General features: G+C 39.6%; 1 pseudogene; it reads right to left on the bottom strand.

Moving 5' to 3' along the window:
• The window catches only part of LOC103016386 (ferritin light chain-like), a 49,136-nt pseudogene extending 35,581 nt beyond the window's left edge, over positions 1 to 13,555 (bottom strand).
• Positions 13,556 to 15,229: the final 1,674 nt, after the last annotated feature.

The raw sequence follows: 15,229 nt of genomic DNA, 5'->3' as shown, positions 1-15,229 counted from the left end.
CCTCTTGAGCACCTGTGAAAATGTCAGCGATTGACAAATGGGTTGAACATCAACTTATAACCCAAGTCATGGGCTTTTCGTGTGCAGAACAGTTTTACTCTAGAGCTGCAAAAATCATTTGTTGATGAGCTAATCTCGTCACTGTGATTCTTGGAACGTATTTAAGGCGGCATAAAAAGCCAGCCCTGTGGAGTCTTTGGGATGCTTCTTTATTAGGCATTTGAGTGGCAGGTTTCCACAATTAATTGTCCCATGACTGGCTTCACTATTTTAACGAAGCATGTGATATTTGCTGCCTCAACAGATTTAGGTTTGCAAATTTAGCACTACAGGGGCTATTTTCTCCTAAGCAATATGTCAGCAGTTTGAGAAAATTGCCATCAGGGAAACCGTGGTGCTTTGGTTGCAGCTTCACGATCCTCAAACTCATCTTCACACAGACAAATTATTGTCAAAGAAAATGTAGCACACCAGGACTTAGGTCCCTTAAATAGAAACTGTTCCATTTCAGAAAGTGGGAAATATTTGCTGCAAAATTATAAAGTAGTGCTTTATGAATAAATATAAGCACTGGCTGACTAAAAATATCAGGTGCTATGGCCACATAAGGAAAACAGCTAGAAGAGGATGGGAAAATGATTGCATAAAGTCTAATTGCATGTGGAATACAGTAGCCTTTGAAAAAAGATGCTGGAAATTGAGTCTCTAGAGGGATGATTTAATTTTTAATTAGAAAAAAATCTTCTCTTCCAGCTTTATTGAGATATAATTGACATAGAGCACTGGATAAGTTTAAGGTGCGCAGCATAATGATTTGATTTGCACACATCATGAAATGATTATCGTAAGTTTAATGAACATCCATCATCATCTCGTGCATATACATGCAAAATTAAAGAAATAGAAAAAAGATTTTTCCACGTAATGAGAACTCTTAGACTTTACTTTCCTAGCAACTCTAATATATAACATACAGCTGTGTTCATTACATTTATCATGCTGTACATTACATCCCCAGTACTTACTTATCTTGTAACTGGAAGTTTGTACCTTTTGACCACCTTCATCCAGTTCCCCTCCCCTCCCCTCCCTCCTCTGGTAACCACAGATCTGATCTCTTTTTTTTATGAGTTTGTTTTGTTTGTTTTTTGAAGTGAAATTGACCCACAACTAACTGTGTTAGTTCCTGGTACACAACATAGTGATTCGATATTTTTATACATTTCAAACTGATCACCACGGTAAGTCTAGTTACCATCTGTCACAAAGATATTACATAATTATTCACTATATTCCCCACACTGTACATTTCATACCAGTGACTCATTTATTTTGCATCTGGAAGTTTTGTACCTCTTAATCTCCTCAGAGGGATGATTTTGAGTGTAAGATGGTGACGTAAAACTTTGTGTTAGGTGTCTTTTTGAGTGACAGAAACCCGACTCACACTAGTCATGTAAATGAGAATTTATTGGCTTATATACGTGGGAAGTCCAAAAGGCAGGCTGGACCCCCTGACTGCAACCAGAGACTCAACTTATATCATTTTTCAGCTTTGCTTCCTTCTTAGTGTTGGCTTCATTCTGTTCATAAGATCTTGGCACACAGAAGAAAAATGGCTAGAGGAAGCTGCAAGAAGCTCCAAGGCTATATTCTTTTTTCCCCCAGCACGTGTATATAAATCCCAGGGAAGAATCTTGTTATCCTTATTTGGGCCATAAACTTACCTCTGGCCCAATCACTGTGCCAAGGGGATGGAGTGCTCTTTTTTTTAAATTTATTTTATTCAAGTATAATTGATTTACAATGTTGTGTTAGTTTCTGGTGTACAGCACAGTGATTTATATATATATATATATATATATATATATATATATATATATATATATTCTTTTTCATATTCTTTTCCATTATGATTTATCACAAGATATTGAATATAGTTCCCTGTGCTATATAGTAGGACCTTGGTGTTTGTCCATCCTATATATAATAGTTTGCATCTGCTAACCCCAACCTCCAAATCCATCCCTCTCCCACCCACCCTCCCGCTTGACAACCACAAGTCTATTCTTTTTTTTTAAATTTTATTTACTTTATTTATTTATTTTTGGATGCATTGGGTCTTTGTTGCGGTGCACGGGCTTCTCACTGCAGTGGCTTCTCTTGTTGCAGAACGTGCATGGGCTCTAGGTATGCGGGCTTCAGTAGTTGTGGCATGTGGGCTCAGTAGCTGTGGCTCATGGACTCTAGAGCACAGGCTCAGTAGTTGTGGTGCATGGGCTTAGTTGGTCCACAGCATGTGGGATCTTCCCGGACCAGGGCTCGAACCCATGTCCCCTGCATTGGCAGGCAGATTCTTAACCACTGCACTACCAGGGAAGCCCCGACAAGTCTGTTCTTTCTGTCTGTGAGTCTGTTTCATAGATAAGTTCATTTGTGTCATATTTTAGATTCCACATATAAGTGATATTATATGGTATTTGTCTTTCTCTTTCTGACTTAATTTCACTTAGTATGATAATCTCTAGGTTCATCCATGTTGCTGCAAATGGCATAATTTCATTCTTTTTTATGGCTGAGTGGTATTCCATTGTGTATATGTACCATGTCTGCTTTATCCATTCATCTGTCAATGGACATTTAGGTTGCTTCCATGTCTTGGCTATTGTGAATAGTGCTGCTATGAACATAGGGGTGCACGTATCTTTTTGATTATAGTTTTGTCTGGGGATATGGAGTATGCTTATTACCCAGTCTGGATCACTGCTCATGTCTGGGGATAGGACAGCATCATGACTGACAGCCCACTGAGACCACAAGCTATAGGGATGGGGAGTATCCCCAAAGGAAGGAATGCTGGATAGACAAAACCATAGGTGTACTTGAAACTTTTCTTGAGAGTTTTTAAAAAGTCTTCATATTTAACACTGAACCTAAAGTTTTGAAACTAAAAACAAACATGAGTTACAGACAGCGTTTTTCAAATTATCTAGAAATGCTTTGTCCTAAAATTAGAACAAATGAAATAATCAGAACTGAATAAAACTTCAATCAGGTAGTGTACTTTTTTCCATCTAACTCCTAGTCTCCCTATAAACTCATTATTAAAAGAGCTATGCATCAGTAAATACAAATTACTAAATGTAAAATGGCCAGTACGTTGGAGGAAGATTTAAATAATTGTGAATTAGACGATTGTCTCTTCATGGCAGAATCAATGATTCATTTCTATTTCCACACTTGAACAGATCTAATGTAACCCATAAGATACTGGAAATGAAGTGATTATTAAACCTTAATGATGTTAGTCATTAGTTTGGGTTCCCTGGAACAGACTCAGATGGATGGCTAGTTGCAGAAGGTCTGTAAGAAGGGGAGGGAGGAAGGCAGCTTTAGGCAGAGGGAGAAGCTGATCCATCACGTGACTGCCACTGACATCTCAGCCCGTCCTACAGGGGTTCTGGAGCTGGGGTGGCCTTCAAAGTCTCCCACATGAAGGCAAGGGGGTCAGACCCATGCATGCCTACGTTGACAGTCATTGGATGCAGGCTGATTGGGTGGGGACGGGGGGCAAGAACTTCGTCAAGGCAGCTGCCTCAGCCGAGGGCGGGTCCTGGGAAGGCTCTCAGCTGTGAAGCATGAGCAGACCTCACTGCCTGGAGCCATGGAAACCAGTGCCTTGGTCCTGCGGGACCCCAGCACCTAAGCCATGCTCTACAGCATCCATGACTGGAGGACATCTAATAGCACCACACAAGGGTCAGATATGTTTGCATTTTGGATGCCAGGCAGAAGCAGTCTCTTTTGGCCAGAGAAGCTTTAAAACATTTCCCGCGGTCATAACAAACAAGAGAACACAGTGGTCAGACCGAAGAATGCTAATTGTGCCTCGAGAACGCAATTACTCAAGAGAGCACAGGTCATGAACAAGATCATTCCAGTTACACGGGGCGTTACACGGTCACTCCCAGGGTTGAGAAGCAAAGACCCACCTGGGTAGGGCCTGGAAGAAAGATTACAATAAGTCACACAAAATCTTGACAGAACAGCTTGATGCAAACAAAGGAAGATCTCAGAGCCCAGAATCAGTTCCCTCATCCAGACTGCTTCATGGTAATCACTGGTACCTTGGTAAGTAACAGCGGGGACAACGTTACTTTGTACATATTTCAGTACAACTGCATCTTTTTAGAAGTCCTCCTATGCTGGTACATTAGGGTCAGAAAGGAGGGTGTTTTATATCCATTCTCAGGTTTCCATCCAGCAACCGTTCCTCAAATCCTCTTCCCCTTCCATCTCCAGCTCCACTTATATTCAAATATAAGCCGTGAGGGATCACTACGTATCCGAGGTAACACTCCAACACCAGTGGAAAATAAAATGTCCCCGAAGGAATGCATATAGTGCAAGGAACAAAAGAGAAACAAAAATACCTTCTAATAAGTATCCTCACAGGAAGGATTAAGGATGCTATGGGAAAAAGGAAATTCTAGAACAAAAGAGAGCTTTTGAAAATTAAAAATGTTTATTAAAATTTTAGAAAATGCTATAAAAGAAATGGAATATACAGTTGAGGTATCTCCCAGAGAGTAGAACAAATGGCTAAGCACAGGGTAGAGATTTCATGCAGAGGAATAAAGATTTAGAATTGCTGACGTACAGAGGGGTAGAAAGAGCTGCCTAGAGAGAGCCAAGATTGGTGGGCAGTGTGGAGGTTCTGGAAAAGGTAGAGGAACTAAATAAACTCTGTAATTTCTCATCAGCCATATGAAGACAATAAGCTCATTAAAAAGGCTAAAATTATGTCAAACCAGAAGCAGCACCTGCCTTATAGTAAGTGTTCTCCAAATGTTAACAATTAATGTGACCAGAGTCCTTTTCTCTTCGGAAAACCAAGCTCTTGGAATGAAAAATACTAAAAAACATAGAATTCTATGTCAAAAAGCCCACACTTGTAGATGAGCCCGCCCTTAGCCTTCAAACCATTGCTTATGCTATGAGTTAAAAAAAAAAAAATCTATTTAGAAGCTCATTTAAGTTCTTTGTTCTCTGTATTGTTTTGCCCTCTTCTCCTAAGGCACTGAGGAACTCTGCGGAAAAAATAAAATAAAAAGACCTTGGTGTGTAACTCCCAAGCTAATTCCATCACACAAACAGATGTGAAATTTCAACTGTTACACGGTGATTTTAGGCTTATCTGTTCTCAAAGTTTAAAACAGTGATAACGCAGACTCAGGTTGAAACAAAGAGCGGCGCCTGTAGTCACACTTCTCGCGAGGAAGCCAGGCCTGAGCGGAGGGAATTCTCTTTAGCGCAGGTGGTGTTTCTGCAGGAGCCTCACCTGTAACACCAGGGCAGGGGGACAGGAGCTGCTCCGGACAGGGTGAGTTTCTTCCTTTCTGCTTCCTTCCTCAGGGATAGTTCACTTTCCCCGCCTTTGGTTGGCCTGGTATGATTTTATGATTAGGGTAAGATTTTCTGTTTTTATACACTGTGTGTAAGCTCACTGTAAGCCTGAGACAAACCAATCACCTTTAAGTCATCTGTAGGTCTTGAAACGGGTCTCTTCAAGGACTTGTGCTCTCAAGTACTAGAAATGTTAGCTGGTTGGGAAGATGGATGAATCAGGGGACATGGCTGCAAGTAACGGAAAGCTCTTCTCAAGTCAACTTTATCAAAAAGAAATATTTGCTCACATACCTGGGAAATCTGAGGTACAGCTGACTCTGGGTAGAGTTGGGTACAAGGGCTTACGTGATACTAGAGGTTTCTCTCGGTTTCTTATCTCTGTTTGTTTCTGTTCATGTTAGCACATTGGCCTCTTTCTGTTGTCATGTAGAGAGGTTTCCTCCATGTGACTTGGAGAGATAGCCAGTAAGCAGCCTTAAATTTAAATTTTCCCGAAACTGTGACTCCAAAGGCAAAGAAGAATTGCACCTTATTTGAACTAACATAGCAGTCACGTGGAGGACTTTGGCCCACTGGGGTCTTGGGCTCACCTCTGAATAAATCACTGCTGCTAGAGGTGTTGAGACCCTGACTGGCCTGACATGGTCCTTTGCTCACACCGTGCCAGCGCCCTGTGATGGGGGGAGATCTTTCTCAAAGAAGAGGGGGTATGCTTTTACCACAAGTTTAGTTGATGAAACTGTAATTACCATATTTCACATAGAGAGGAAGAAAAGAGGAGGTAGATCTGCCTTTGTTTTCATTACATCCTTGACTCGATAACCGTATTTTTTACTGAGTCCGAGCTCATACTGCTTGCTGCACCACAGGCCAGTAAATCGAGAGACGAGTTGTTAGGGCCAGGAATAGCGACTTTATTCGGAAAGCCAAGCAGATCGAGAAGATGGTGGACTAGTGTCCCAAAGAACCATCTTGCCTGGGTTTGGATGCTAGTTTCTTTTCTAGAGCAAAAGGGAGAGGGGGTGAGGAGGTAAAGTAAAAAAAGGTGATTAAGTTGCTGCAAATATTTCCTGGTTCTGGCCAGACTCCTGAGGGGATGTATTAATTTCTTCTTTCCTGCAACCATTCACAGGGGGGCCTGGTCTGGCTGTTTCCTGTGAGCTAAACAAAGGTATTGGGTTGGCCAAAAAGTTTGTAACATCTTATGGAAAACCCCGAATGAACTTTCTGGCCAACCAATATTTTAGCTTAATGCTCAGGCATGGAGGCAGGGTCCCAGGGAATGGGCCATTATGTACACTTTCAGTCATAAGCAACACCCCTTTAGTGATTAACTTGTAGCAAAAGCAATAGAATACAAAGTTTAAAGTAAAAGAAACAGCCAGTATGGAGTCAGGTTTGTTCTTCCCTATTACATATTCCATCTTAGCTCCTCAAAACTATGGTGGATATTCTTTCAATGTGTATTGGCTTTTAAGTTAGTGCTTGGATGATATATTTGGCAATTTTCAATCATTCACATGCACATACAATATTATGAGCATTCATTATGAATAATGCTTTTGAGTGAGTTGTTCATTCATTCATTCATTCTTACATTCAGCAACCTTTATCTAGTACCTAGTACAGACCATGTATAGGAAAAAAAGAGTCATGGTCTCTGATCTCCTGAAATTTATAGGGTAATGAAAGAGAAAGACAATCAGATCTACACACACTGGCAAGCACAATTGGAAATTGTTTTAAATGTTATTGGATTTTATAACAAGAGTAGACTTCTGGGTTGTATTGGCATATCAGAGAAACTGTCTCACAAGAAGCTGTATTTAGGTAGAGTCTTAAATGATGAATAGGAATTAACCAGTTAAGAGTATAGGGATGCCCTTCCAGAGAGAAGAAACAGCATGTGTGAAGGGCCTGAATTGGAAAAAAACAAAAAACAAAACCACCGAACCAAATCCGTTGTCTCAGACCACACAGAGTGAGAGGCATAAAATATGAGGCGAAAGATGAAGTCGGAGATCCTGCCAGACCTTACAGGCTGGGCTGAGAAGTTAACATGTTTATCCTACATACAGTGGGGAATCCCTAAGGGTTTAAATCAAGGCAGTGATACAACTTGATTTATGTCGATAAAAATCATTCTGGTTCATTCATTCATCTGTTTATTTAAACTACAGATTATGGAACTATGGAACATGAATGCCTGGGCTTGAAGTCTACTTCTGCCTCTTACTACTTGTGTGACCCAGGACAGTTTTCCTAACCTCTTTGGTGCCTCAGTTTCCTCATCTGTAAAATGGGATAACCATAGTAACTACCTGAGAGATTTGTTGTGTGAATTAAAGGAGTTAAATATATATAAAGGTTAGAAAAGTAATTGGAGCATGGTATCTAAGTACTCACTATTATTATTGTTGTTATTAAACATATATTTATTGAGTGGCTCCTAGGTGCCAGGCCTTGAGGAGGTATGCAATGGACTTTATAAAGAGTGGGAGTGGTTTCTCACTAGAGCATTTGTAGTAAGGTTGTCAGACAGTGTTGGGTGTCATTTTGAGCTGAATGATCATGATTTATATGGCCACCCGTCTGCTTACATGTTTTACAATTATCTAGGCTATTTTCAATGGATTTCAGAGTTAGACAGACCTCGATTTCGTCTCTGGCTTTGCCTCTTACTGACCAAGTGTCTCCATTCAATAAGTCTCAGTTTCCTTATCTGTAAAATGGGGACATTAAAGGCACCTACCTCATAGAATAAACAAAATTACATGTCTGTTTTTATGTATGTATGTATATGTATATGTATGTGTGTGTGTGAAGTTTTCAGCTACCTACTAAGTACTCTTTAAATGATACTTTTTTTTTAAGTCTTTTTTTTTAATTTTTATTTATTTATTTATGGCTGTGTTGGGTCTTCGTTTCTGTGCGAGGGCTTTCTCTAGTTGCGGCAAGCGGGGGCCACTCTTCATCGCGGTGCGCGGGCCTCTCACTATCGTGGCCTCTCGTTGCAGAGCACAGGCTCCAGACGTGCAGGCTCAGTAATTGTGGCTCACACGCCCAGATGCTCCGCGGCATGTGGGATCCTCCCAGACCAGGGCTCGAACCCGTGCCCCCTGCATTGGCAGGCAGACTCTCAACCACTGCGCCACCAGGGAAGCCCAATGCTACTTATTATTAATCCTAACTTAAGAAGTGGTGATAGTGGTATATTTTTTTCAGTGCAAGCCGCTATGCTTAATCTATATATCTTTCTGATACATGCTCTGAGTTACTGAGAAATTGTATTCATTGTTAGCTGCGTAAAATATACCCCAAATAGGAAGAATACACACAACTCTTTTTTTTTCCTATTTAATAATTACAATTAGTTATTTCAAACAAATATCATAGAAAGAGAAACTCCTCGTAAGGGACAAATACAAAGACACTCAAAAATGCCATTTTCTGTTGAAGGCATATCAGTGTGGTTAAATTTGATTCTATTCAATAAGCACATATTGAGGAACTAAATCGGGAGCTTTAAGGGTATAAATATGGACACATAACTCATCTACTTTTTTAGTTTTATTTTATTTTTTTTTATACAGCAGGTTCTTATTAGTTATCCATTTTATAAATTTATTTATTTATTTATTTTTGCTGTGTTCGGTCTTCGTTTCTGTGCGAGGGCTTTCTCTAATTGCGGCGAGCGGGGGCCACTCTTCATCGCGGTGCGCGGGCCTCTCACCATCGCGGCCTCTCTTGTTGCGGAGCACAGGCTCCAGACGCGCAGGCTCAGTAATTGTGGCTCACGGGCCCAGTTGCTCCGTGGCATGTGGGATCTTCCCAGACCAGGGCTCGAACCCGTGTCCCCTGCATTGGCAGGCAGATTCTCAACCACTGCGCCACCAGGGAAGCCCCAGTTATCCATTTTATACATATTAGTGTATATACGTCAATCCCAATCTCCCAAATTCTTATTTTAGTTATTTTTAGGTAGGAGAGTAGAAAAAGCAGAATAAGATTAAGGAAAGATTTATATATTTTACTAAAAACACGAAAAATTTAAACCATTGATGGTAAAAACATGCTTATAAGTTATTTGTATGTTAGAAATAATTATGGAGAGGAAGAAAATAAAATAGTGACATACACTCAGAATATTTTCTTACCTGGCAAAAAATTAGCATTTCTAAAACTTGTATGTGTGACTTTAAATTTTACCTTCCTCTTTTGTTACTTATAAGGAAACATACATTTGGTGGATTTTACAAAACACAAATGTTTGCTCTTTAAAAGGCAAACTCTGGTTTGAATATCTGTATCTGTCATTTTCAAACCTGTTTTCAAATCTGCCCTTCTAATTTCTATTCTTCTTGTCTGTAACTAAACATACTATGCATTTGCTAGAGACAGATGGATTTAATTTTTATTATGATCTAACACAAATGGAAAGTGAAATGTGAAAAGGATATTTCCATAGCAATAAGTTAACATTAAATCTAGTTTTACGATGTTTAACTTTGAGATATCCTGCCAAAACACAGTTGACTGATAGGATTGAAATTAAAACCACTAATGGGATGTCTCAGTCTATAAATCAGGGTTGAGGATTATGGAGCTAAATTCATTTTCTTTATTGCTCTTTGTAGGAAGGAAAAGTAGGTAAACAAACTTAAGTGAGTCTGTGGGCCTGGGTGCCCTGCAGGGATACAGACAGAAGACAGGGTAACAACTCAAGGAGTCTGCAAGCCTGGAAGTGGTAGCTAGAATACAACCACTCAAGAAGACAGACTAGGAACAAGTGTCTGCAAGTGAACTAACTATAGGACAGAGAAAAGAACAACACTGGAAAAAGAAGATCATGCAAAGGAAAAGTGAATTATAAGGTGAAACTCCCAGCAAACATCCTGCAATTTCTCTGCATTCCACAAGCCAGAACATGATCTTAATTCCTTCCTTGCTAAAATTGTCAACATGATCTGCTGAGGGGTTTTTTTTCACAGTGTTAAAAAAATGGGAGGATAAAGATTCACTCGGTAAAAAATTTCCTGATAGCCAGCTCTGCGAAGACATGTATCTCTCTTGCATTTCAGGCTCCAAATGATTCTCCTAAAAATACAAACGTGTAAACTAGATATTTGGCATGAAACATTTGAAAGAAGGATATACTGTGTTTCTCCTAAAATAAAATAAAAGATTGATTCCAATCTGGCAGAGAACAAATGCTTTATTATTAAATTTAGTTCCTTTTTCACCTCCACACTTGCTCCTAGACCATTGGAATTTCCTCTAACTCTCTGATTTCTCTTTTGTTTTTTCTGTGTTTTTGCTTTGCTTATTTTCCTTTTTCTGTCTTTCAGTGCCTAGTGAAACTAGACGACTATAATCTAGTGGTTCCCTGAATTTAAACTTTGTTTCATGAATGAGAAACTAAAAAAAAAAAAAAAAAAAAAAAAAAAAAATTTAGGGGCCACCAACATAAAATCATTTTTTGTTTTGCTAATGACAGACATAAACAAATTAAAAAATTGAAAATTTTTAATTAGATGTAGTTTTATACAAAATTCACTACATCGTACTTATTTCTCTTATTGCTTCTTAGACCAGTGAAATATTTATTACTGACTGACCCCAATCCGGGGACTTACTTTGGAGATACTGCTCTAATCTGAAGGAGTTAGTCCAAAGGACTTAAAGCTTCAGTGTTTATGAACAGACTTAGTTCTCTGTTTCTTTCGTTCTCCAATTACAAACAATTAACATTAAAAAAACTCTTAAGGTTGTGTTTACTTTTTTGTTAAAGGCAAATGTAGTCTTCAGTGACTCTTCATCATGTTTAGGATGACGTCTCCATTTCTGAAGATGACTTGTATTTTTATTATCTGGTTCCCATCTACTGTTACAACCTCTTCTTCCTACCACTTCATGCTCCCCCCTCTGTGTGGGTCTCCATATACACCATCCAAGATCCAGTCCTACTGGATTGTCAGGCTCCTTCATGCACTAATGTATGGTATTCTCTCTGAGAGACTTTGGTTTAAAAGGCCCAATTCAAAGGCCAAATCCTAGGGGAAACCTTTCTAGGTTCCTCCAGGTAGAGCTGGTGGCTTCTTCCTCTTTCCTCTCATGAATATATACCATATATATATGTGTATATATATATACACACACTCCTATAATATCCCCTATAATACTGTATGACAATGTTTTATTTTTATATTCTCTTCTACAAGAGCTCCTTAAAGATAGGAACTATATCCTTTCAACTTTTTATTATGCAAATAATATACATTGCAGGAAAGCTAAAATATATACGGCAAAAGTAATCTCCTCTAGGTTATAAAATCATAATCTTTGTTTTAACATGATTAAAATCTTAAGCAAGACCAGTTTGCCTTGGTTTGTGTAGGCAGAAGGAAGCAGCATAGAGATTTATTCTCTCACTGGCATGAATTCTGCTCTTCTGATCACCAACTACACCATTCCCACCCCTACCAGCCCTTAGAAGACAAATGACTACAATCAAGTGTTTTTGTTTGTTTAAAATAGCACTCTCCACCCCAAAATGTAGCTATTTATATGTTTGAACAACAAATAAAAAATATCTGGATAAATACATACACACCAAGCTAAACAATGCTTATAGATATATATTTTCACTTATTGTGGACATCTTTCCATGTCAATTTATTGACTTTTATTTTATCATTTTTAATAAATGCCTCATTAGACCTCATGGCTGTATCTTACTTGGATTTTTTAATTCTCTGGCACAGTGTCTGGAATACATGTTTGTTGAATGAAGGGCAGAACATCTCCTCAGCACGTTGATCTAAGCCTGATTCGAGAATCTAATGAGCCCAGCAGTGACCTTACATGCAGCCTCCAATGAGAAAACGAAAGGAAGGTGGTGGTGATGGAGTGATGACTCATTCTGTCTTTGTGTCTAATTCCCTCTTATCATAAAGTAAAAAACAGTGTCTGAAAAAACAAAAAAAAAAGATGTGGTTTCACAAAGCATCGTCACATTACTAAAATGACCGCGTAGCAACATATGATTATGGAAATCGATTTGGGTCCCAGATGATAGGGCTTTGACGCAGCGTGCAACAGTTACCTTCACCAAAACATTACCTTCCCTGAGGCAGTAGGAATTCTGACATCATGTTATGAAACAAAGTCATTGAGAAAATAATACATTGATTCAAGACATTCTCTAAATATATGTATTGAGCATTATGTGGCCAGTAAGAGGCATGCAATTGGGAAAAGACCTACCCTCCTAGAGCCCAAGATTGGTTAATGAGATGATGGGGCTCCTGCCAACACAAGGAAGGCAGAGGAAAACCCACTTTATCTCCAATCATCTTCTCTAAAGGATTTTCAGCCTCTGCCTGCACCTTGAACTGCCTACTCATTCTGCCCCCTCTCCCCCTCATGCGCCTGATGGCCTGGTGGTTTGAGTAGGATGTGAGGGGACCAAGGTCCCAGTCCCAAAGCTTTGTCTACCAAACCAGGCCCGGTGCTGCCTAGAGGGGCCCCAGTCTTCATCCTCTTCAGCCTTTGTGGATGAGCCATTGTTCCAAAGAGGGAGAAGGGGCCTTGGCTTTACCATCTCCTAGAACATGATTTGGGGAACAGCTCTGATCACTTAGCAGTATGCGCTGGCTTCCCAGAAGCCAGTCTCCTTTTTTCCTTGCTCGAAAGCCCCAACTTTGTTTGGATGTTCACTTCTCCGTCCGTGACTCAACGGTAAAATCCTGATTAGTTTTGTTAATCCTACTGCCTTGTCGGAGATTGATTTGGGGATAAGGGTATAATCTAGTTCTAGCTAATGTGAAGTCAGCTGGAGAGCATCTGGGAAGGATCACTTCATTCTTAAGAGGAAACCCAGGGAATAAACAGTCTCTCTTCTGACTTGGATCCTGTGGTACATGGAGTGGCACCAAGAACGGCGGAAGCTACGTTGTGACATGAAGGGAGATTCAACCCAATGCAGTGAGGACAACAGAATAGAGAAAAATGGGAAAAAAGCTTCCCTGATGAATTTGATAAGCCACTGAATTAACATATCCTGGAAGTACCTATCTCTGGGTGTCTTTTTTGCATGAGCTAGTAAGTTGACTTACCTGTTGAAGTTGAGGTTGTCTACTTGCATTTAGGACCATCCTTACTGTGAAACTCTCAATATTAGGAGGCCCTCATCCCGAATCAATTTTGGACTCGATGCTTTCATGTACATAATCTCTATTCTCTTTGCTTGTTCCAATCAAAAATTCCACTTAATACAAAATGCCATAAAAAATAGTAAAAAAAAAAAAAAAAAATTAATGAGATTTCTCCACCTGGTCTGATTCTATGCCTTTCCAACCTCAGACACTTCTTCCATTGCTTCTAACAAATCAAGCTTCAGAGCTCCTGAAGCACACTTATTTTTTTATTCTTTATGAACCTTTACTAACACTATTCTATCTATGGAAAATAACTTACATCCAGTGAAAATACATCTGTGCTTCAAATCTACTCCAAATCCTTGCAACATGCCACCGGTTAAAATAACTTCCTTCATCTGTGCATTTGCACTTGGTTTGAATCAGTCTTTTTACAGTTACCCTTCTCTGCTTTATTCTTATGTATATGTTGTCAGTCTCCTCAACTAAATGTAAAGCTTCTTTAAGGCAGAAATGAAATTATTTTTGTTAGATGACTCATGGAATCACAGTTTTTGTGTTAGAATTTCTCCTCCAGCCCTGGTCCATTGCCTCTTAGGTAGCAGATGCTCCATATAATTTGCCAAATTGGTTACATGTGAAATGAAAGGGTTGGGTGAAATGATTCTTCAGATCCTTCCTGACTCTAGGGGACAGTGCTGAAGACTAAAGTGAAGTGACACCACGGTTCTTAGAGGTATACAGACCTTTGAGCATTGAAAAGGAAAGAAAGGGAAACCATAAGTGTGGGTGGTAATGAAATACGACTGTCTTGAACTTTTGTTTTTAGATTAGCACTTTTAAAACTATACTTCTATTTTTGTATATCTTTATTCATGATATTTACTTTTTGATGACTATCCAGGGTAGCTCTTTGCAAATGCAGAAAGTCCCCTTGTTTGGGAAGCATGTGCTGAAAATAGAACCTCCTAATACGTGGCCAACCATAAATCTTCACAGGCTGCCAATGTTTGGGGTTTTATTGTAGCGTTATCCGCCCTTGTTTTAAACTTTGCACGCTCCTGACGTGTTGGACTTGTAGGGGGATTTGCTTTGCCTGAGGTAAACACTCCAGTGGGCTATTTTTGAACTTGATTTGACATTTAGACTTGGAAATCCTGTCTTTCCAAGATACTTATCCCTGGAGAAGCTTGAAACACAGATGTAAAAGTACATCAAATCAAAATTTTGATCATCCGCTCACATGATCTTTCCTAGAGGATTTCCCTACTGGGGACTTCTCTTTGTGGAGATTAAGTGATGGGTACAAAATAAATACAAGATGGGGGGAAAGTATACAAGGTTCAAGGACTCAAACTTACCCCTTAATTATTTACCTCATATTCTTATCTCTAAGGTGTATGAACATGGGAAAGACACACATACAAAACTCCCAGAGACTCAGTTTTGTTTTAGCTCAATGATGCATCAAATCTCTGCTTGTTTTTCCACCCGGACCTCAGTTAGTTCTATTGGATCATGTGAAAGATGGCAGCTAGGTACGCATTAGCTACTTGGAGGCTTCCACCGAAGAGAGAACACGGAGGTGGGATGAGGAGGAGACAGTTGGAGGGAGATAATGGAGGCTGCTGCGGAGGGTGACAAGGCAGGAGTGGGGAAGC

The sequence above is a fragment of the Balaenoptera acutorostrata genome, chromosome 1 (genome assembly GCF_949987535.1).
Source record: "Balaenoptera acutorostrata chromosome 1, mBalAcu1.1, whole genome shotgun sequence".
Classification (NCBI taxonomy): domain Eukaryota; kingdom Metazoa; phylum Chordata; class Mammalia; order Artiodactyla; family Balaenopteridae; genus Balaenoptera; species Balaenoptera acutorostrata.
This window is presented reverse-complemented; position numbering and strand designations above follow the sequence as displayed.